General features: G+C 41.7%; 1 protein-coding gene across 4 annotated transcripts in view; it reads left to right on the forward strand.

The window, feature by feature from the left end:
- NEBL (nebulette) overlaps positions 1-23,478 on the forward strand; it is a 355,791-nt gene that overhangs the window by 187,566 nt on the left and 144,747 nt on the right. For 3 of the 4 annotated variants that reach the window (XM_084980375.1, XM_021064957.2, XM_021064951.2), the window contains exon 2: positions 6,096-6,248. The exons of the other annotated variant lie outside the window; for it this stretch is intronic. The gene's annotated coding sequence lies outside the window, so the exon portion shown is untranslated. The remainder of the gene's footprint in view (positions 1-6,095; positions 6,249-23,478) is intronic. 4 annotated transcript variants of the gene reach the window in all.

Raw genomic sequence — 23,478 nt, forward strand, 5'->3', positions numbered from 1 at the left:
TGTGTATGTTACTGAGGTGTGAGATGAAACACAACCGTAAATTTGAAATTGTGTATAAGGAAGAGGGTGAGAGTGGGTTCAACTTTAACTTCTTTAATTTTGGAGTCTATAATGCTAACATATGGAACCTAGGAGATTTATTAAATGCTGCAATTAAAATTCTTCTACTATATTACTCTTTTAATAGAGCTGCAGAAAGAACAAGAGGCAGGATTTTACAATTTACTGAATGGTTGGAAAAAAACAGAGCTGGTTCCTAAAATAAAGAAAAAAATTTTCCATGAAATTCCAGAAGATGTCTGATCACCCACTCCCCCCAAATTCTGGGGCATCAATCCAAAAATGGCAGAAATGTTCTAACACATCTCCACATTTTCTTTACTTAGTGATCTTTTAGGAAAATGTTCTTAAAGAACAACATTCGAAGGTGAATTGAGGTCCTGTGCCACTGAACATTTTTAAAAGCCTTTTCTCTGTTGTCCTTCTAGCTCTAGCATGTGTGGGTAATTGTAAAGGCTGTCTCTCATTCATGTGGTCACCACCGTCAGGTTTATAGGCAGTGTGTTCAGGGAATCGGCAGCAGGATTGCAAGGCAGAATCACCACCAGACATCTAAGGGACTCGGTCCAGCCTGGAGAAGATTATTGATGCATTTCATTCTGCCCGTTCACACACTAATATAAGCTGCATTTTCAATTAGCTGAGACAGTCTGTGGCTAAATTATGAAATAAAATGGTGAAGTTCAGCCCCAAGAGACTTTGACAGTCTTTGTGCTGTAGATAAAGTCTAGATGTTTATTTTCTAATTTATTTCAGGTGGTTAAGAAGTATTATAGGAAGGGGGCGGAAAAAAAACACTCAGAGGACAAAATCTTGCATTTTACAGAGTGACTGAAATGATAAGTGTACCGTTATGTGATTTGTTGGGATTTGTGCCTGGACTCACAAAGGAAATGTGTGTGTGTGTGTGTGTGTGTGTGTGTGTGTTGGCTTTGGTGGCATCTTTAGAATGGGGATTTTTGTAGATCACTGGCTCACAGACAATATAGGCAATAGAATTTTCACCTGCTCTGTATTCTGTCCCTTGCCCTGTAGGCATCTATAATTTTGGTTGCCTATCCTGTTTCCCAAATACCCAGCCCTTTATACTCCCGTTTTCACATTCAGCATATCCAGAAATGCTTACTTGCATTACAAGAAAAGTTAAGGTTGAACCATTTTTTTTAAAAAAAATTATACGGCAGAGTCTCTCTGTAATTTGATGTTGAAATGTAATTAGTTTTTTTTGAGACAGCTACATAATTTTTCATTGACTTCTTAGAATGCAAAATAAATTATATGCCCATTAATAAGCTCACGTGAATACCTCTGATTTAGTTCCCTGAGATTTTGTGAGTTAGCTTCAAAAATATTAGATTATTGGAGGTAAACGTGGCCTAATAATTGAATAGCAGTGTCTATGGACTATTAAAATATTTGATTCAAAGTTACGTTGAGTGTAAGGGTGAGCACGAGGGTAGCATGATTATCTAGGGATCTGGTCTCTGTTTGTAATTTAAATAAATCATTTTGACAGAGACTGACTGTGGCCATGTTCAGGCTGCTGATGGTGTGAAATTGAGTTGTATGGTGGACAGAAGACAAGCAGTCAAGAGAAATCCCCAAAGGCAAAATTTGTTATGTAATTGGGTCAACTCATGCATGAGAAATGCATGCTAATTGTAAACTGGTAGCAAAATTACAGTGTATGAGGCAATTAGGTCGTATATGAACCCGAACAACTGACACAGAGTTTTCCTTTCTTTTTTTTTTTAATATTCAGAATAGCAAACATAAAATAAGCTTTTTATAGGTGAGAAAGGTAAAAGTCAGAACAATGCTGAGAGAGATGACTTGTTAATTTTTTTCCTCGTACAAGAAGCATAACTCCTTTATAACTAATGAAAAACATGATGCGAAGTCCTCTAATTTGGAGTAGTGGAATCCAGTACATCAGGTAGTTTGAAAGGAGAATGGGGTCGTAATTTTGTTTTAATACATAACTGGGCTGATTAACATGGATGATAAATGATGAGGTCAGTGGTTTAAGTCTAAGCCTTGAAATCTGGCATTTTCACAGAGCGAATTTGTGAATTTGCGTTACCTTAAGGAACCATGCTTTATCTCCAGCTTGTCTCAACCAGTAATTCCGATGCGTTCTCAAGTAATAGTGGGCCAGTAGCATTATCTTTAAAGCAGAGATCGAGTATGTCAAAGAAAGTGATAGGCAGTAACGTGTTTTCCTTATAATACCCACCACATGTGTGAATGGTTTATTCGCTTCAAAACACTTTGACATACCCAGTCTAATTAAAATCCTCTGAACAGCCTCTCCTTAGGGAAACTCTTTCGCTGAGGAATACTTATACTTTCATGAGAAAAATGTATGGAAAATTACTTTTGGGTCCTTTCTCATCTAAATCCGTGGTTTCCCTCACACCTGGTTTTGCTTTATTTTTCCACCTAGGGCAGAACTTCAAAGGTTGATCTCTTCTTTTTATCCTCAATTTTTTTAGCCACAGTCACTTAAAGAAACAAATACATCCCAGACCAGTAATTACTTGTGCATGGCAAGAACAAGAGTTTGGGTTGTAAAGTGGCATTGTCTAAAAGGGAGGTTTGGAAAGGGCCCCCCATAGTAAAAGAATTAACACATATGACTCCTTTTTGGAAACAGATTAAGGATCCAGCAAACAGTTTCTGAAGATCCTTCTTTTGTGACATCCCCCTCCCCTCGCCGGCTCCTTTCTTTTCACTCCCCTGTGCTCAGGCCCTTGTTCTGTCTGCATTACTGCAGGACTCTCCTAATTGGCCTTATCTTCTTTCAAGCTCTTTCTGCTCCTTCTCATTGTATCTTAAACACGGTCACCAGATAACTCTTTCTAAAATATCTCTTTCATCATGACCCTAAATATGACCCGGTAAAAACGTTCCTTGGACTTCCTTTTTGAGTTGGATGAAGTCTTATCTACCTACCCCTTAACTTCTGACTCTAAGGACCCCCCACGAGCTGCTCCTAAGTTGTTTTTCACCTTATCTTTCACCATCCCGCAACACTATTCCTTTTCTTTCGGGTCTGGCTCTTTACTCTGTTCTGGGTTTTTGCATGAGTCATTCCTCTGGTCTGGAACATTTTTCACACTATCTGTTAATGACACCCCCCCCCCCATCCCAGACACACATTCAAACCCCAGGAGGAGCAATCTTCCTCATCTCTCAGTCACGACCGTGCTTTGTACAGGTGCCCTGTTACTGTGCCACCCGCTTCACACAAGCGCAGTCCACACCGTGGCTTTAATTCACATTTCACGGGCATGTGTTTTTACCTCTCTAACTTTGTGACAGTGGAGATTATCCATGTCTGTTTCAGTACACTTTTTGTATCTCCAGGACCGGTGCTTTGCACTTTACCTTGTCGCATCTCAATCTAGCCCTCCCGGTCCCTTGCCTGGGTTACAGGAATAGTCTTTTGATGGTTCTCACCTGTCACTCTACTGCCTCTTCTCCCTTCTAAGCTGCTCTCTTGGTGGTTTCTTTCAAAGTGGCTAAAATGTACGTCAGATCTTATCCTGCTCTTCCATGAAAGCTGTCAGTGGTTCCCCATGGTCTTTGGAATAAAATGTAAAACCTGTAACATGCAAGATCTCCAGCCTGGGGTCCCTCTTGGACCCTGAGCCCTGTCCACTGCAGATGTCTGCCCAGAAGGCCGTTTGTACCCACTCCCTACACATACTCAGCTCAGAGTTGCTTTTCCTTCCCCGATCTCTTTCTCTCGCCACCCTGGCAGTGTGGGTCCGAGTTGCATTGTGACGTATCTACCTCTCCGACTGAACTCTGTGAAGATTTGGGCTGTGTCGTTTTCCTTTTAGCCCCAAGGCTGAGCATGGAGCCAAGTTTGATAAACAAATGAATTGACTTCTGGTCCAACAAGTCTTCTCATGGCTTCTTACTCTGCCCGAGGCTGCAGGCTCTGGGCTGGCTTACCCAGGACTACCCGGGGTTAACACACCCATTTTGGGACTTTGAGAAGTGACTCTTTCTAGCATTGTGTGAATTTCGTCTTATTATGGAGACTATTACAGGCATTCTAATCTTTCTGTATTGATTTTAATTGAATATCTCTTTTAAGATCTGTGTAGATACGATGTTCTAGCATGGATTTTCTTCCTGAAAACTCCCAGATCTGGAGTTCCCTTTGTGGCCCAGCGGTAATGAACCCAACTAGTATCCATGAGGATGTGTGTTCGATCCCTGGCTTCACTCAGTGGGTTAAGGATCTGGAGTTGCCATGAGCTGTGGTGAAGGTTGCAGATGCAACTCCTATCCTGTGTTGCTGTGGCTCTGGTGTAGGCTGGCAGCTACAGCTCTGATTTGATCCCTTAGCCAGGGAACTTCTATATGCTGTAAGCGCAGCACTAAAAAGACAAAAAACAAACAAAAACAAAACCCCCAAAACCAAAAAAACCCCTCCCTGATCTTCCCTCCATTTCATCATTTTCTAGTACCAAGTAGTTACCTAAATATACTTGTTCAGTAAATGACTGAATCCCTTTAAGGGTGTCATTTTCTTCATTTCATCAATTTTATTTTTCCTTTTACACAAGTGTCTGCCTTTCCATCTACTTCTCAGTCTAGGCAAATTAAATCTTTCCTCAGATAGGTGCCACTGTCAGGTAGGGAACTAATCTGTCCTTTCAACACACAATTGCTAATGCCTGGAACAGTGCTTCACACTTAGCAGGTGCTCCATAAATGTGTGTTGAATAAATGAATGTGGCAATAATATTTAAAATATGGACTAATTTTACACATTCTTTTTCTTGAAACCTTAGTTTGAAAGTTCTTAGCTTTTAAAATTGCCTTGATTTTTCATTTGTGCTGCTTGATAAACACTTATTTTTTTAACTTTTTCCAATTTTTACTTAAGTATTCAGCGATTTCTGTAGTTTTATCCAAAGACTGTGGTAGTGTTCTCAGTAAAGCAGGACATTCGCTTTCTACTGTGGTATCAAAATTCTTCATTTATATTAGAAATGCAAGGACTGCACCCGTTATAAAATAGCATAGCCGCGGAATTCTTTTTGATGAGTAAGTACCTGGAAAATAGAGGGCTTGCAGTAGTCTGTTTGAGCGGCCATGACAAAATATCATGGGCTCTGTGACTCAAGCAGCAGACATTCCTTTACTCCCCGTTCTAGAAGTTGCAGTCCTAGGTCAGGGTCCAGCAGGGCTGGGTTCTGGTGAGAGCTCTCTTCCCCGCTTGCAGATGGCTGTGTCTTCACATGGCCTTTCCTCTGTGCATGTGCCTGGGAGAAAGAGATCTCCAGTGTTTCTTCCTCTCCTTGTAAGGACTCTAGCTGAATTGGATTAGGGCCCCATCCATATGACCTCATTTAACCTTAATTACTTTCTTAAAGGCCCCAGCTCAAATACACTGGGGATTAGGGCTTTAAGGTGTGACTTTGGAGTGGGGGCAGAATTTATCCATGACAGGACAAAATGAGGAATGATTTATGCGAGTCACAGGGTAATGTTGAGATGATTAAGAACATGTGTTTCAGACATGCTTAGTTGCAGAAGCTGTCATCATAGGCCATTGTCTTTTGTGGAGGTGGATGGTACTACCTGCTGCCGTTCCAAGAAAACTTGGACATTCAGTTTTTAAACTTTTTCCTATTTTCAAACCGAACAATCTTAACCCTAAAAATGCCTTCGAGGTCCTGTTTCCAACTGAGCCTTTCAAGTCTCTCTTTATTTGTGGTTTTGAGCCCCAGTCATTTGTAGAAACAAAGATAAGTCACAGTAGTAAGTATATTTCTAAGTTTTTCAGGCCTCAGTTGAATTACATAGCTCAGAATAGGGATTTTAAGTATCCTGTGCTGGCGGTTGGGCCTGGGCAGATGTGAAGAAGAAGGAGGGCGGAGGTGTGACAATAGAAAAGAAATATTCCCATGCCACAGGAAAAGTCTAATAAACACTCGCTTTTTAAAAATGCTCTCAATTTCCAGTGCATTATACAGATTTAAAACTTAAAAACTCTCTGAATTTGCTTCCAGATTTTATTATACCTCTTGGGACATATCTGCAGTGAGCACATACTGAATGTTGAAAAAGATCCGGGAATCTTACAGATATGTTTGTGGAGTCTCCAGATGGGACTGTCATTAATAATTATGCCACATGAGTATCATTTCAGTGGATTTTTGGAGGTAGGTTTAAAAAACCTGTTGTTTTTTCAGTTAATAAGTGTAATGGTCAAATGTCATTTAACTTATTAGGTCATGAGTTAAGGGAGATATACAGAAATTTAATTAAAAGCCATTGGTAACCCAAGCCAAGTTTATACAATTAAAGAAAATTGCATGATTGGGAAGTTAGAAGCAAGAATGTCTTTTTTTTTCCCCAGTTTTTTCAGATACATTCTCTAATTTGCATTTCATTTTCCTAGGAGAATTATGTCATGAAAATTGCTTTATTTTCTGCTTATACTTTCTACTATTGCTTTCTTTTCTTTCACCTCTGTTACGGCTGCTTTGTAGGCTTTTCCTCTTCTGTACAGAATGATGTGCAATGATACTTGTAAAAGAATAGCTCCAAATTTCTGTTTGAAGGACCTATTGTTTTGTAAGTTACCCCCAGACTTTTCCAAGGGCAAGAAGCAAGAAGTTATGATCATTTTTTTGTTTGCTCATATTTATGATGTATTTTTCCTCCTGTGGCTATAGTAACTGTAACAAAGCCAACACTGAATGGTTTGAATTAAGCTTTTATGTCATTGCATCCTTAGAATTATGAAAATGTCAGAATTTGCCTGTTTAGCAAACTACAAAAAACGATATAGATTTAGAGAAAAGAATAGTAGAAAAAAACCGTAAAAATATTATTCTGTTCTTCTTAACACTTGTTATTTTTGATAGAGTTAACTTGTCTCAAACAAGGTGATTTAAAGATTCACTTTTGTTGTATAATTATTATGAAGTCTTCGAGGACAAGCAGCATTTCTTGTTCATGTTTGAATCCTCCAGAACACAGTGCTTTGATTATTAAGAATAAGATAAAAGCAGAAATTTCCTTCACTGTTACCTTACATGTGTATATGTGCTTGTTAGATATTAAACGTTTACTGTGCACATCACTTGCACCAGGCTCTGTAGATGGCAGAAAAAATGAGAAACTGAGTTCTGCGTGCATTTATACTCAAGCTAGGATGCATGAAGTGGCTGGGAAAGCTTTCATGGAGAAGGAGAGCCTTAGTGCAACATAAAGCGACAAATGAGGGGGGGCGATGGCTCTCAAATGAGCCAAGGAAGAAAGGAGTGGAATATAAAGTTAGAAACACCCAGCATCTGCTTGTGAGAGTGCTGAGCGAAGCACACGCTCCTATGAAATGTAGATTGAGGCGAGATGGTTGAAGGAGTAGTATCGTATTTTCCAAAGTGCAGATTTCAAGTGTGTATCTACACATCTCCCCTAAAAATTCTCTGGAAGAAACCACTTTAGAAAACAGTTGCTGACTTAGCAACATTTTGAGTGTCTGCTGTGTGCCAGGCGCTTTGCTTGGAGGTGGGATGTAATGAGGAATGAAACAGATATGACCCTTGACCTCAGGGAGCGAGCAGGTTACCCTATAACAGGCAAGCAGATAAGTGCAGCCCAGTATAAGTGCTTGACAGAGGGAAACACTGCGCTAATATTGACGGGAAGGAGGTAAAAGAGTTGAACTCTTGCCATCATTATTTTAAAAGAGTTTTTTTTTTTTTTTTTTTTTTTTGGAGAATTTTACTGAATCATTTTCTTGAATAGTGATTTGTATAATTCATTTTATATAGTAGGGCTATCAATTTTGTTTTTAAGTTTTCCTGTTTCCCTGTGTTTGTTTTCCCTGTTCCCTGTTTGCCTGGTAGAAAATAGGCTTCCAGAAAATATTCACAATTAATCAAACTGTAGTAATTATATATAAAATGTAGAAAACGCTCATTTCTACAAGAGTATTGATCAGCTTATTAATTTCAGAATGGCAAAAGATCAATATATAAATATTTGCATGTGCTTAAAAGTTCAGATACATGTTCTCTTTTGGCTTCTGGTGCTTAAGATGCTGAAGGGTTTTGATTTTCTTCATCTCTTTCCGACTCCCAACCTCTATTGTGATAGTTTGGGGTTAAAAAATGTTCACAATCCTGTCCAAAATAATGAGAGACATTTTGATTTTAAAAACACACATGGCTCTCAAAGAGCCACATGAGCATGTGTGATGTGTGTGTTAGCACGCACACATGCACACACACACACACACACATAGAGTGTACACACGTGTTTGAGCAGAGAGCTACTGAGAGGAACTGGTAACCCTCGATTGGTGCTATTTGGTTTCCCCCGTCGGTGTTCTTGGCCCGGTCTGTGCTGACAACGAACCTCTGGGACGTCCCCTCAGTGCTGTGGGGTCTTTTCCTGCCAAATATTGTTCTCTTGCAAGATTAAATAGCTGAATCAGTGTGGCCCGAATCTTGATCCTGCTGAGAATATTAAGACTCCTGCAGGTTGTAATACAGATTAGCTGGTGAGAGCTCTGTTGGAAAAATAAAGTGAGTTTCTCTAAATGAATTTAACAACTGCTGTGAACCTTTTTGTGTCCTCCAGCATGAGTGTGGATGCTGGCACTTAACCATTTATTCTCCTCATTTTCTCCAAAAGTTGCTCCAGTCCACCCCCCGGGGAATTTATTGTAAACATTTTCATAACTTTATTTCACCTTTATGTTTCACTAGATAAGGCATTTGGCCTATAAAATTACTAAGTGCTGTGTGGGGTAGGTCATTGTTTACTTAAGGCAGAAATACATTTTTTTTGTACTTATAAAAATAATTTAATGTCACTTATATAATTAAATAAACCATACCATAGGATTATTTAGAGAAAACTGATTAGCACATGGCATTCTGATCACAGGCTTTATGTTATTGGTCAAAAAAATTCTGAAATATTTAGCATGCGGCAGGAAGATGGCTAAAATTATTTGCATTGCTTCCAACCTCTATACCAATATTGTTTCTGCTTCTAGGGTTAAATTAGAATAACCTTTGAAGGTTCAAAATTCTGCAGAGATTGTGGTGCTTCCCCAAAATGAAATAAATTAAAAAGTCAACAATAACAATGCTAAACTCTCAAGCATAGAATACACAAGTGACCTGAAAATAACGAGTAGTTTGTTAGATTTTCTGATTGTAGGCTTCTGGATAAGTTCATCGAACTTTTTTCTATTTTGGGGGCCCCTCACCTCACTTATGTTTATGAAGGATGCACTCAATCTGCTTATGAGACATGCCTCCCATCTGCTTCCTACATTTTACCCATTTCTCTCCTGACGCCTTGTGCGCACTCACGCGCGCGCGCGCGTGTGTGTGTATGTGTGTGTCTGAGTGTGTGACTTCTCAGTGCAAATGTCTGTGACTTTGATTTGTAAATGCCGAAGCATGAGACAGCTGTACAACTCTTAAACGAGTGAGTGCTGCGTTTCCTTTTGCAGATTGCTCCTTAGATCATCATTGCAATTATTGCAATACTATCTTTCAATTAAATAGTTAAATTATTATTTTTTAATTTGCCGCCGTAAGCTCACCAAACACTGTGGAGTTAAAAATGTCCTGAGAGAAGGCGTGAGAAGAAGGGAGCAATATCAGCGTGGCAGCTTTGTAGCCAGCCTTCATAAAGTAGCCTATATTTTGCAGTTACTGCAGATGAGAGTGTTAGATGAAGTACCACCTGACCTTGGGCCTGTGTTTTCTGAATATTTTGGAGGTTAGCCTGCGATTGTACCACACTGTCTGAAAAATAATTGGGGCAAGAACCAATGTCTTCTGACCTCTAGCCTGGTTTGCACTTCTCTTTGGCTGCGTGACTCCTTAAGTCACATTCGTGAGCATTATTGAAATTTGCAGTCATTTAGGAATAGACTCTTAAGGTGCAATAAAAAAAAGGACTCTTGAAGTTCTTGTTATGGTTCAGTGGCCTAAGAACCCGATATTGTGTCTGTGAGGATGCAGGTTCAATCCCTGATCTTGCTCAGTGGGATAAGGATCTGGCGTGGCCACAGGCTGCAGTGTAGGTCACAGATGCGGCTTGGATCTGGCATTGCTGGGGCTGTGGTCAGCGGCTGCAGTTCCGATTTAACCCCTAGCTTGGGAATTTCCATGTGTGGCCACTTTAAAAACAACAACAACAAAAACGAACTCCTAATGCATAAGCTATAAATGGCTGAAAAAAGAAATCCATCAGTTCAAGTGCACAGATATTAATGTGTTATCCTTAGTAGATGCCATCAAGGTTTCCATGTCTAGGCCTCCTGATTTCAGTATCCCACTTTTAATACCACCCACCCCCAGCTTTTCAACTTGTAAAGGGGTAAAAAAAGCTAGAGTCCCCCTCAACCTTTTTCTAATAATTTGAGTTATTGAAGCCTAAACAAAGACTTTATCTCCCTTTAAATTGCAAAATATATTATGCAAACAAAATTATCTATAGAAACTTATGTACAGTTTAAAGAATTGTAATAAAACAGGCACCTGGGTACCCAATACCCAGCTTGAGAAATAGAGCATTTTGGAAATCTTTGAAGGTCTCTGTGTTTCCTTAGCTTTATACCTCATCCTCCTCAGTAGCTATCAGCGACACAAGGGCCACTGCATCTTGAAACACAGATTTTAACATCAAAATGATGAACAGATGATATGAAAAGGAAATTCCCATACATGGAAACACTTTGCAGGTTTTGGCTTCTTGCACCATTAAAGCACACATAGCCTGCAGATTTATCCTCACTCAGCCATTCAGGACTCAAGCATGAGAATGTCAGTCATTGTGATGCTGGGCACCCCTGTTTGTACTTAGGTGACACCTGCTCCCCGAATAGAGGACGTGGGTGGGAACAGATGTTCACGAGGGCTCACTCTGTGCTGGGCACAGTCTTTCACCTTTGTTATTTCATTTGTTTTTCTCAACAGTTCCTAGAAATAGCTGTCCTTATCCTCATGTCATGGATGAAACAAGCCCAGGGAGAATAAATTTCCCAGCTGCGTACAACCAGTAAAGAACAGAGTGGGGATTTGGGTTTTTTCCTGCCCTGACTTCAAAATGCGGAGTTTTCCCTCTATACCAGAACTTTGACGTTGTTCCTTATATGTTCTGTCTGGAGTCCTTGTGCCGTAGAGCACATGTGAAGATGTGAGCTTCTTTCAGCTAATGCAGTGGTTAATTGATCCTTCATTGGTGTTTTGGAGACCACCTAGTGGTATTAGGACCAAATTTAGACGTTTCAGATTTGCCAGCACTGGGAACAGAGCTGCATCACTGATGAGTTGAATCTCCCATTCAAACATCCCTTTATGTGCCGGGTTATAGGGAGATTCTGCGTTGCCACAGGCAGTGTGAGCAGACTTTTTCACATGATGCTTAAGGTTAAGGTTTAGTGCATGTTCTCCTTTAGATGTACCTACCTTTCTTGCTCTGCCTTCCTCTGAAGGTGCCTGCCCCGTGCTTGGCACTGTGTGAGGGGCTGAGGATCCAAGGGCTAAGCATAGATCTCTCTCAGCCCAGAACACACAGCACAGCCCGGTAAGTGTGTTGGGAGAGAGCGATGAAGTTTCGGCATTGGGGTATTATAGAGTCAGGTACCCAGCCCTGGGTGGGGGACGGTGATGGTCCCAGATGGCTTACAGAAGAAGTTGGCATGAGATGAGTTTCTAAGAATGAATAAGGATAGAGACAAATGGGGAAGCGGTGATGGGGAATGGTGGGTGGTGAAAACCTCCTCCTGTAGGAAACCACACATACTAGGAGTCCGTCACATGGTGTGTGCGAGGAACTGCAGACGCTAATTTTATCCTGAAGATTTGAGGGAGTAACTAAAAGTTATTGAAGGATGTTTTTTAGTAAGAGAATGACACTAGCTTTTGGGGTCATCATTTGTCTAATGCGGGAAGTGGTTTATCTAGTCCTCTTGTCACCTTGGCCCTTCTATGGGTGAGGTTTCACTTTAGTTGTCACCGTGGGGTCTTGGAGCCCCTGACATCTGGCTGTTGGTATTAGTACTTGTAGGGCTGTGCTTCTGCAGAACAATAACAACAACAATAAATCATGATTTATTATATCGTCTTATTTTTAAGCTATGCCAATGGAAAAAAAAAAAAGAGGACTTAAGCAGTTTTATTGCGTGGGTTTAGAATTGAGTGACAAATGTTGAGCACAGGTGTTTGTATAGTATGTAAATAGGGCAAGGGTGTGTTCACACCCCAACTGTGATACAAGCCTGAGATGGCTAGTCTCAGACACTGTGTCAGGTTGGCAGGTCTGAGAGTGTAAACCCGTATAAATATGTGTGCCTTTAGCATTGCCTGCAGATGCTACATTCGTTCCCTACAAAGACGGAGAGGAAAATCACCATTTCTCAAATGTCTGCAATTAGGGTAAACTTACTATGTTTTAATAAAGGTTTTACACTTTTGTTGCTTTGTTTTCAGAAATTAGATGCCAGAGTGCAGCTGACTTTAACTCAAAACCCGAGTGCCTCTTGCTCATTGAACAGGCCAGAGGTCACAGATGTCAGTCAGCACTGATGACTGTGTCATGCCTATGGCTGGTCCAAGAGGTGACCTGGGGTGCCTGTTGTCCTCAGGATATTGTCCGGAAAGCATTTTGGGGGGGCAGTTTATAAGGATGCCTGTCTGAAATTATTCCCTGGAGGCCCCTTAAGTCTGAATGCAAAGGAACAAAATCCTAGTAGTTGAATAGTTTTGGTGACTTAGTTTTATGTGCGTAAGGAATTGAGGACTTGATCCTTGTTAAAAGCAAAGGGAGTTAGTTTTGAATTGTAGCAAGATAAACGTGGGTAAAAAACAAGAATTAATTTCCTACGCTATGTGGTTTATATGTTAAAGTCTTAAGGCTCTTTCAGCTTTTAAAGTGATCTATTTCAGCAGAGCGTTACATCTCAATCATTATGCTTCTTTTCTCCTACATCTCCAATGGGGAATGTTAGTGTTGGATGCTTATTTTAAGTTGAGAGGATCAATGGAAGGCTGAAGGAAGAAGCCCCTTGCATGATGCAGAAGAAAGGCACTGTTAAAAAAAAAAAATTTGAAATCAAGCTCTTTCTATGGAGATGGGTACGTGGAGGGATGATTGGCTTTCCTTTTTGGCTTTTTATAATTGTATTAACATTTAATTGAGAAACATGGGGAAAGCAGAGTAGTCTGGCTGGGGAGAGTCCGGAAAATGTGTGTGTAGAGGAGCGGAATGTGGAGTGTACACCCCGGGCTGCTCGGTACTTGCCAGATGCTCTCTGACATCCCTCCAGGTCACACGTCGAAGGCCAAGTGGTGGTAATTATTCCCGGAGATCCCAAGAATGTTCTACTTTGAAATAGGGATTAATAGCAGGCCAAAAGTCCTCTGTTTCATGAAAGATCCGGTTTTCTTCTTCCTTATGGTTTTGTTCTTATAAAAAGAATATCTGAGGAGTTCCCAAGTGGTGCAGTAGGTTAAGCATCTGGCATTGTCATCGCTGTGGCACAGGTTTGAACCCTGGCTCGGGAACTTCTGCAGCCTCGGGTGTGGCCAAAAAGAGAATATTTGAGATGCACTGATGTTTATGGCCCTGAAAAAGAGGCAACCTCACTTTGATTTGAAAGGTGGGAGGGTGTTGAACGAAGTTGGATGCCAAGGTCATGTTGAAGGGCGGAATAGGGAATAATTAAGACAGGCAGAAATGAAACCGTAATGAACAGTAATCCTAAAGAAAATTAAAACACGGAAAACACTGCATTATTTATTTGGATTCAGTGGGAGTGTGCCAGGGGAGAGGCAGCTGGCTTTCTGCTTTTTGGAGTGTTTGTAGACTAGAGAAGAAGCTGTCAATCAGATTTAAGCTCTCACTTAATTTTTTGCTCTTTGGTCAGATCTAACTGTAAAGTGAAGTGGGAAATAGACACAGTTAATGATGCGACTCAGGACAGAAAAGACATGAACCTGTCGGCTTGTCTCCATGAACCCTGGAGACACGCCGACCTGAGCTTAGATTCTACCTGTACCTGTTCCACCATCACTCCCTGCTATTTTCTAGCTTCTGTCCTCTGCAGACCCTTGGGCCTTAAGAGCTGATTTTCAGAAAAGACTGGGGTTCCAATGACAGCCTCTCCTTTTATTACCTCTGTTTCTGTAGGAAAGAGAATCATAAAGGGTTTCGGCTTCATTTAGCTCACTGTATCTAAGTTCCCACATCTGTAAAATAAAAATAGAAACATACGTTAACTTGTAGGATTATTATGAGAATGAAGTATTAGCTCTTATAATGTAATTAAAACACTTGGCATGGTGCTCAGTGACTGATAGTTTTGTTATTATTGTGAAAGAAACTGAAAACCGAGAAAAGATTTTGGCATGAAAATGTTTAGAGTCACTTCATTTTGTTTTTGTAGAAATAGGAACAGTATTTCCAATCTTCAAATTTATTACCACTTATAACATTTTTTTTTTTTTTTTACTTATTTGGACATCCTTAAAGTATTATTTTGGTTAGTTTGATGATGGTCACTCATAGTTTTGTATAAAACATCTTCGTTAAACACTGTTGCAGGGAGTTCCCACTGTGGCACAGTGGGTTGAGAATCCAAATGCAGCAGCAGGCTGCTGTGGAGGTGTGGGTTTGGATCCCTGACCCAACGCAGTGGGTTAAAGGATCCCATGCTGCTGCAGCTGTGGCATAAGTCACAATTGCCACTCAGAGCTGTTCCTTCGCCTGGGAACTCCATATGCGGTGTGGTGGCCAAAAAAGAAAAAAACAAAACAAAAGCAGTGTTGCAGAAGCTTCCTGGGAGCTAATGTCTATCATAGGATTTTCATCGATGAGTGTAGAAGTTGGTCCTTTCAGTGATAATATGCATCCTGATTTAATGATTCCCATGTATTCAAGGTGAAAGAAAATCTCATTAATGCAGCTCTTGGCACAACACATATTATAAGTTCTCAAATGAATTGTTTCCCAATTTAGGCTCAGAACTCTTAAGATTTTTAGACAAATCCCTAACGATGTTTTGCTTTCTCACAAGCATTTTGGTAAACATCAGGGTTATTTAAATTCCAGCTTTTAAGTAGGATGGAGAAGGTGGGTGGTGGATGGAGAAGACCTATGTTTCTGCTGGAATTCATCCCCCCCCCCCCGCTTTTCTTAGGGCCGCACCCACAGCATATGGAGGTTCCCAGACTAGGGGGTCTAATCGGAGCTACAGCTGCCAGGCTGTGCCACAGCCACAGCAACGCCGTGGCCAGATTCGAGCTGTGTCTGCAACCTACACCACAGCTCATGGAAACACTGGATCCTTAACCCACTGAATGAGGCCAGGGATTGAACCCACAACCTCATGGTTCCTGGTCAGATTCGTTTCTACTGTGCCACGATGGCAACTCCTGAAATTCAGCCTTTTAACACTCAAATTCTGCTTCTGCTTCATCAGAGGCCACAGATCCCAGACTCAGTATTTGATCTGCAGGGGGAGATGGTCGGTGTCCATGGCGACGGCCAGGCCATATGGATATTTTAAGGCAGGTGACTGTGGTGGGCCTGCTCACGGGGAGCTGGCGGTGGGGGCATCTGCAGTTCTGTTGTCTGTGCTCCCGGGCAGTGCTTAGTGACTTCGATCAGGAGATGCCAGGCATCCTCTGGGCGTTAGTTAGTGTTAGCATGACTTACGTGCTCACCGTTGCCATTTGTCTTATGTAGCACAATCTCGGCTGTTTCAAAATTTCTGTTACTTTTCATCCAGAAGTGAATTTGTTTTGTGACCTTTGTTATGGGTACCTGTGTTGTGTATTACACAACATCCACACCTGAGAAGGGATGGCAGATGCTTCCTTGGGGTGACTTACAGCAGTTACTACACTTTGGTGAAGAACGGATTTGCTTTTCTTCTCTCCCAGTCAGCTAGATTGCGTTTCCTTGGGCTCAGGGAACATGGCCAGTCACACGTTTAACCTCAGCACCAGGCCTTGTACCTGGCATGTGTCAGCATCCAGGAAGTGTTTTAATGAATACGTAAGATTGTGTGGCACTTTGATTCACTGATGCACAGCATGTAGGTTATCTCCAAGTTCATTTCCCCTCAGACTCTTACGAAGCCCTGGCCTATCTTGCCACATTCCTCGATCGCCTCTCCTCTTATTTGGCTTCCAGAAGAGATATGCTGTAATGTCTTAAAGCTTTGTCTATTAGGGAAATATTAGGTATGTTGTATGTGCTATGGTTGTACCTTATATGAATCAGAATAGGTTACCTGTTGAAATGAACAGTTCTCAGCTCTGACCACTTTAAAGTTTATTCCCCTCGGAGTTCCCATCGTGGCTCAGTGGTTAACGAATCCTACTAGGAACATGAGGTTGCGGGTTCAATCCCTGGCTCACTCAGTGGGTTGAGGATCCAGCATTGCCGTGAGCTGTGGTGTGGGTCACAGATGAGGCTTGGATCCAGCGTTGCTGTGGCTCTGGTATAGGCCAGCGGCTGTGGCTCAAATTGGACCCCTAGCCTGGGGTCCATATGCCGAAGGTGCAACCCTAGAAAAGACCCAAAGACAAAAAAAAAAAAAAAAAAAAAAAATTTATTCCTCTCTCGTGTAAGAGGCCAGTGCAGTGGTAGTAGGGTGGGGCTTTTAAGGGCTCTGCTCCATGGAGTCATTCAGTGACCCAGGCCCCTTCTATCTAGTGTCTCTGCTATTGCCTGGACCTTGGAATTCTCCACCAGAAGAGCTGCATCATGCACGGAGTCAGTCATGAAAGGAACCACAGAGGCTCATGAGAGGTGTGGGGGGCTTAGTCTGAAGGTTGTATACATCACGTCCATAGTCCACAGACCAGAATTCAGTCCTGCAAACTCATTTGCCTGCAGGGGGCTGGAAATACGGAGTAGTGGTATGCCAAGGAGGAAGAAAAAAGTGGGTGTTAGTGACCACAGTCAATCCCTACCAAATAACCTTTTATTAGAAGTCCATCCTTCTAGTAGAGGCAGAAATAGTGTCAAATGCCTCGTGTGACCTTTTAGCCACTAAGATGCTTGCCGTATTCTCATAAGAGGTAAATTTGAGTTCCAGGGAAAGCGAGCACTCTCTGTAGCAGAAGAAATCCTTTGGGTTGGGAGCTCTTTCTTCCGCCTTTGTTTTGCCTGTGGACCTGTCTGTGGTCTGGCTCAGTTGCAAATGAGACCAACACCCAGTCTAAAGTAGGCAGTGAGATCTTGTAATAATGTGATAAAGAGGATAGAAAAAGTGCAAGTGTAAAAGGTAGAATTTTTTTCAAAGTTCATGAAAAAACATCTTAAGGTCAATCTGTGCTGTCACAAGAAGTAGAAAAATAAAGCGAAACTTAAAGAGTGTACCCAGCTGGCCATTTATTGACCTAAGTTCCAAATGGTCACAAGAAGTTACTTTCTAGTCCCCCATCTGCCCCAGATAAGAATTTTAGTCTGTCTGCATTTGAAAATGGAAGCTGGGCAGAGGACGGGAGCCAACTGCTGGTTGTGCTGTATCCAAATTTACTACCCCATGGGGCTTTGCTGTATTTTGGAGGTACTTTTAAAAGTTCGCATTTACCTGCCACCTCTAGGAATGAATCAGACATATATAACGTAATGGTATACAGCTAAATGTTGAGGATGATGTTTTATAAAAATTCCTTTGAGTCACATTCTTTGTGAAAAAGTTTCTGAGGCCACTAGGTGACCTTGAAAATTGACGCTTTCTTTGGGGCAGTAGGTTAATGCTTTATAAATGTACTCTAAAAAAGAACTTTATTTTTCAGGCCAGGAGAAATGCATGTAAACAGTGAATTATAAGTAACCTAACGCCTTCCAGTAGTTTGTGTAAATTCGCAGTTTACACCTGCAAAACGGCAAACACGTTGAGAGAATCTGGCCTCTTCCAATGGATTGTGCCTTTTTTTTTGTCATGCAAACTTGTGCATGTATTTTATGAAGTGTTAATACAGTTAGTATCTAATGGTACTAATTTATGCAATTGGATATTTCATAAATGGGTTTCCTGCATGCAGGCATTTGTACACATTAATATTTATGTAAGTATTCAAATCAATGCAAGGGCATCTGTCTGAGTATGTGATGAAAATATGCATATGCATGAACATTTGTACCAGGGCCTAGGTCCCCAAAGTTAGTGATTGCTGAGGCTACAGTTTTCAACTTTTGTCCTTTTAACACATTTTCCTTAGAGTTCTCTTGTGGCGCAGCAGGTTAAGGACCTGGCATTGTCACTGTATCGCCTTGGGTGGCTGCTGTAGCATGGGTTTGCTCAGGAACTTCCACATGCCTCACGCACAGCCAAAACAAAACAAAACAAATTTTCTTGACTAGAAAATCATGCACAGAATAAGCATAAGCACTAATATTGACAAATACAATGGTTTTATTTAACCATATTTAATAGAGGTAACAAGTCTTTAATTAACAATGTGATTTTTTTAAGAAAACACAGTATGTATTTTAGAATATATAGCAGTTTTCACAAAGAGCATTTATTCTAATATATTGCCAGTATAAAGAACATGCCATTAGTAATGACATAATTTTTGTAAAAGATATTCTATTTCTTTTTCATTTATTTCTTTATTTTTAGTGAAGTTGACCCCTAGAAATAATTGGCTTGGTTAGGATGGGGCTTCTCTTGCCTTTTTCTTTTCTCCTTTTTTTTTTTTTTTTTTTTTTTTTTTTTGTCTTTTGTCTTTTTAGGGCTGCACCCGTGACATATGGAGGTTCCCAGACTCAGGGTCCAATCGGAGCTGCAGCTGCCATCCTACACCACAGCCACAGCAACACCAGATCTGAGCCGCCTCTGTGAGCTACCTCACAGCTCATGGCAATGCTGGATCCTTAACCCACTGAGCAAGGCCAGGGATTGAACCGACATCTTCGTGGATACTAGTTGGGTTTGTTAAGCACTGAGCCACTACGGGAACTCCTTCTTTTGCCTTTTTAGAGTGTGAATGTTTAAGGATGTGAAGGATGACAGAATGGGGTGGGTGTTGGGTGGAGGGTAAGAGTTCCAATTTCAAGTCCTTCATGGTTGCTGTTGATATGCTTGTCCATGCCTCAGGTGATTCTGGCTTCTGGAATCTTTCCCAGCTGGAAATCCTAGTGACTGGGGTCCAGCCTCCCTCGGCAAGCTAAGGGGCCTCCCCGAGGAGGTCTGGACGTTTCCGGGGCACAGCCATGAAGTGCAAGGGTTGACCGTCCTTCCTGCTTGGTGATCTGCTGACCTCCACCCTGTGTCTCTGTTAGTCTAGAGGAAGAATCTTTCCACGATCTCTTTATAGTTCTGATTCTGCTCAGAAATCAAGAGAAACACTTTGCCAAGGTTCAATTGGCAAAGTGTTTTTCTTGATTTCTATACTTATTTGTTGTAAACATCCAGCCCCCTCCACCCCAGTTCACAGTTCACGGTAGGATAAGAATAAACAGAGTTGATCTTGAAATATCAGTTTTGCAGTTTAAAGATGTGTGAAGGTTTTTTTTGTGTTTTTTTGTTTTTGTTTTTGTTTTTGTTTTTGTTTTTTTGCATTCCGTTGGCCAGGAATTTAAAATCTACCAGCTGTTTGGAAGAGATTGAGAATTATGGTGTGTCTTTGGCATGCTTAAGCAACATCTTCCAAGTGAAATTTCGCTTAGCTGATTTTAGGCTGAAATGCCAGGGAACTAATTCTTTTCCTTATGGGAAAGGAAGGGTTGAGAGAATTATGCATGATTTAGGCACGGATTTGAAGAGAATCACTTATTCAGAGTTACACTGACTATTCTCAAAGCCCAAATGGTACTTATTTGCCGCGATCATCTGGGATTAAGGTGCAGATTTTTGTTTCTGTGTTTCATATGTGGAAGGCAGCGCTATCACTATTCACATGGAGATGGCTGGTTAAAATGTTCCAGATCTTTAATGGGCATATAGCATCGCCTCTTTCATTGTTTTCCAGTTGAGTCGTTTGAGGCAAGCCCTATGGGGTAGCATTTGGGGCCTGGTTCACATATGCTTCTCTGCGTTGGAGGTGGCTCGGAACCATTTGCAGGGAGGATATTGTCTTTCTTGTGAGGATTTGCTGGGTTCTCTTCTAAGCGGAGGCCATCTATTTAGGCTCAAGGCAGAAGGAGTAGCCAGTGTAGAAATTTTGCAGTAGGAAGGAGTTTGATATGTTATAGGCATGAAGGGAAGACTAGAGAGAGAGCAAAGAGGAAAGTGAGAAAGAATGTAGGAGGAGAGACGAGGCAGGGCTGTGATAAAGAGTTGAGACTTCACTATTATGATGAAAGCCCTTGGACGTTTTAAAGTAGGGGTGTGACACCATTTGATTTACATTTTCAAGAAGATTAACGTGGCTACTGGGTGGAAAAAATGGATTGTGTGTGGCCAAGAATGAACACAGGGAATAGTTAGTGGGTCAGATATGCTGGTTTGGACTAAGCTAGAGGCAACAGAAATAGACAGAAGAGGACAGTGTTGAGTTTTACTTCGGAGGTAGGGCTCCATCAGCCTTAAGCTGAAGAACAAGAACAACATATGAAGGATGAAGGTGCAAACAACAGTGTCTCCCAGAATTTTGGTCCTGACAAATGATTGAATGGTGTGGCCATTTCACTTAGATCAGGAAGACTAGGGAAGGAACAAGCCGAAGGCAGACATTCTCTTTGGCTGGATACAAACATCCACGCAGAAGCAACCATTAAGCTCTCCTTTTAACATCATGAAACTCAGGCGAGAGAGCAGGAAGGATAAATTTGAGAGTGTCATCAGACCTTAGACGATATACATGGTATATAAAACCTGGAAATTAGCTGAGGTCACCTGGAAAGAAAGTGCACAGATGAGAAGAGGGCCCAGGACCAAGCCCTGCCCCCTAGAGTCCTGGTTGAAGAGGAGGAACAAGACAGAATGGGTCTAATGAGGTGACAGAGAATTAGGTAAATTAGGAAACAGAAGCCAGGGAAGAGACTGTTTTAAAAAGGCCAGAGGTCAACTGGCAGATGCTGCTGAGGGGGTCAGAAAAGGGGAGGGTGTTGAAATGCTCGTGAAATTTGGCATCATCAAGAGGGCTGCTGATCTTGGCAAGGGTAATTCCGTGGAATGGAGGCGGTGAATTGGAACCAGTGGATAAAGGTAATTTGTTCCAGAAGTTTTGCTGGGAAGGGCAGAAGGTGGAGGTAAATTTAAGGTGAAAACATTTTTATTGTTGTATTTATTATTTTTATGTGTTTGTTTTTCTTCCCGTAGGAACCACAAAAGCATATTTGAATGGTCCAGTGGAGCAGGGGAGACGGGTGATGAGGGGAAGAGAGATGATGGCGGGAGGAGGATGGTGGGAATGGAATTCAAAGCACAAGTGTGGGGATGGGCTTTGATGGGATCCGGGAATATTCCTTCCATTGAGCCAGAGAGGAGGGCAGAAAGTATGTATTTAGTTACAGGTGGGTTTATGGTTGGTGGTGGGAAGGCTGGAGCATCCCAGAATGTTGCTTATACGTTCTGTGAATCTGTGTTGTTGGCCTCTGCACGCCCTGCCTTGCCCTGCATTTCTCCTAAGTAATCCCGCCCCAGTGCCTAGGAATTGCTTCTCTACAGCTCTAGTCTCACCTCAGTCACATACGCTGTGTAGGTCCAAGTTCTCTGGTGGTCGTGTCAGTAGATGAGGGCGTGGCCAGGCTTTGAGTGGTGCTCAGTGTTTTTCTTTTACCTGAGTGCTGAGCTGTCTGGTATTGCAGCCACTGGCCACATCTGAGTCCTTGCAGTGTGGCTAGTGTGACGCAAGACTTGAACATTTAACTTTATTTCATTTCAGCTTAGAAACTGATAGTAGATTCAGTTATTGGGAAGCTTTCACTTCTATTTGGGACAAAGCAGATCAGTGAATCTACTTTTTCAACTATACCAAGGATGTCTGATAAAATTTAGTGTCTGGATGGAGATGTGCTGTGAGTGTAAATTGTACCCGGATTTCGAAGACTTAGCTAAACAAGATGTAAATTATCTCGTTGGTAGCTTTATATGGATTACATGGTGAAATGATGATAATTTGGATATGTAGAATTAAACCATGCTGTTAAATTTTTAAAAATCAGTTTTAAAAATAATTTTAACTAGAAGAGTTAAAATTAAAATATAGCTCACATCATATTTCTTTTTATAAAAAAAAGGCTCAGATTTAGGTGGGTAGTTGGCATGCCTGTCTAAGAGCAATCTGTGTCTCATCCCAAGGAGCAGTGACAGCTCCAGAAAAGCTCAGGAAACCCTCAGAGGGTTACTGCTACTTGCTTAAGGTCTCAGGGCTGCAGGGATTTGAACCCTGGCTTTCTAGCTGCCTGCAGGCTGTGTCTTGGACCACACGCCACATGGAAGTCATTTTGTACATTCTTTCTCCTGAGTTATTCTGTGTTTACACTAGCAAAGGATATTTACATGGACACTTAAAGGACCGAATTTGGTTTCTAACTCAAGCAGTTGAAATTATGACTCTCAGGGTATGGTTCTAATGTACTGTTACTGACTTTGCTTTGATTTAACTGAGGATACACAGTTTATAGTGAGGCCTCTCCCTAGCCTTGAACTCAAGGACAACAGTCAGCCCTTTCATGTTTCTTCTTTGCTGCTAATGATGCCCATCGTTGCTCTATGCACTGGTTCTGCTCCCCCCAGGTGCTGGCATGCACTTCGTCCATTTCCCCATATTTGAGGATACACACCTTTTGTCTTGCGATTGTTTAGCTTGCATTAGGAATCCTCGTGAAGAAAAGACTTACTTGTTTTTATAGGACTAATTTAAAGCGAGTACATATTTTAAAGGGTTATGATCTACCATGATGTTCTGTGGGCCTCGGAGGGTCAGTACGTCTCAGACGGAGCTCATCATCCATTCCTCCTCTTCCACTTCCTTCCCTGTCGTGTTTAGTGTCATCGTCGGGTCCCTGAAGTCAGACACCTCAGTCGCCTTCAACCTCTGTTCTGTCCCATCAGCCCCAGCCTGCCGTCATCAGTCAGGGTGAATCGCTTCTCCGTGTCCTTCTGGTCTCTCTCATTCCTTCTTTCTGCCTAGTTCGGGCCCTCGGCGTCTCTAAGGTTTCTTCTTGCTCCCATTCATTTATCTCTCCCACTCATGAGTTTCAGGAGAGGGGCCATGTCTCTTTCATCTCTGGGTGTTTAGGTCTTAGCTGAGAGCTCGTGCTGTTGACAGGAACGTTTATAGGTGGTGCTGCTTTACAGGTGGTATTTCTCTCTTCTGCATTGTTCGCTCTCTTCCTTCTGAGCACTGTTGGCAGCGCTTACTCAGCACACCTGTCCAGCGGGATGCGCCGTCAGCAGCGATGCTGCAGGCCCTTGCTGGATGCAAGACGGCGCGCTGTACTGTG

This window comes from Sus scrofa, chromosome 10 (assembly GCF_054392235.1).
Source record: "Sus scrofa isolate SSC_HxYL_T2T_F1_AM1 chromosome 10, Sscrofa_HxYL_maternal_Yorkshire_Landrace_v2.0, whole genome shotgun sequence".
Lineage (NCBI taxonomy): Eukaryota > Metazoa > Chordata > Mammalia > Artiodactyla > Suidae > Sus > Sus scrofa.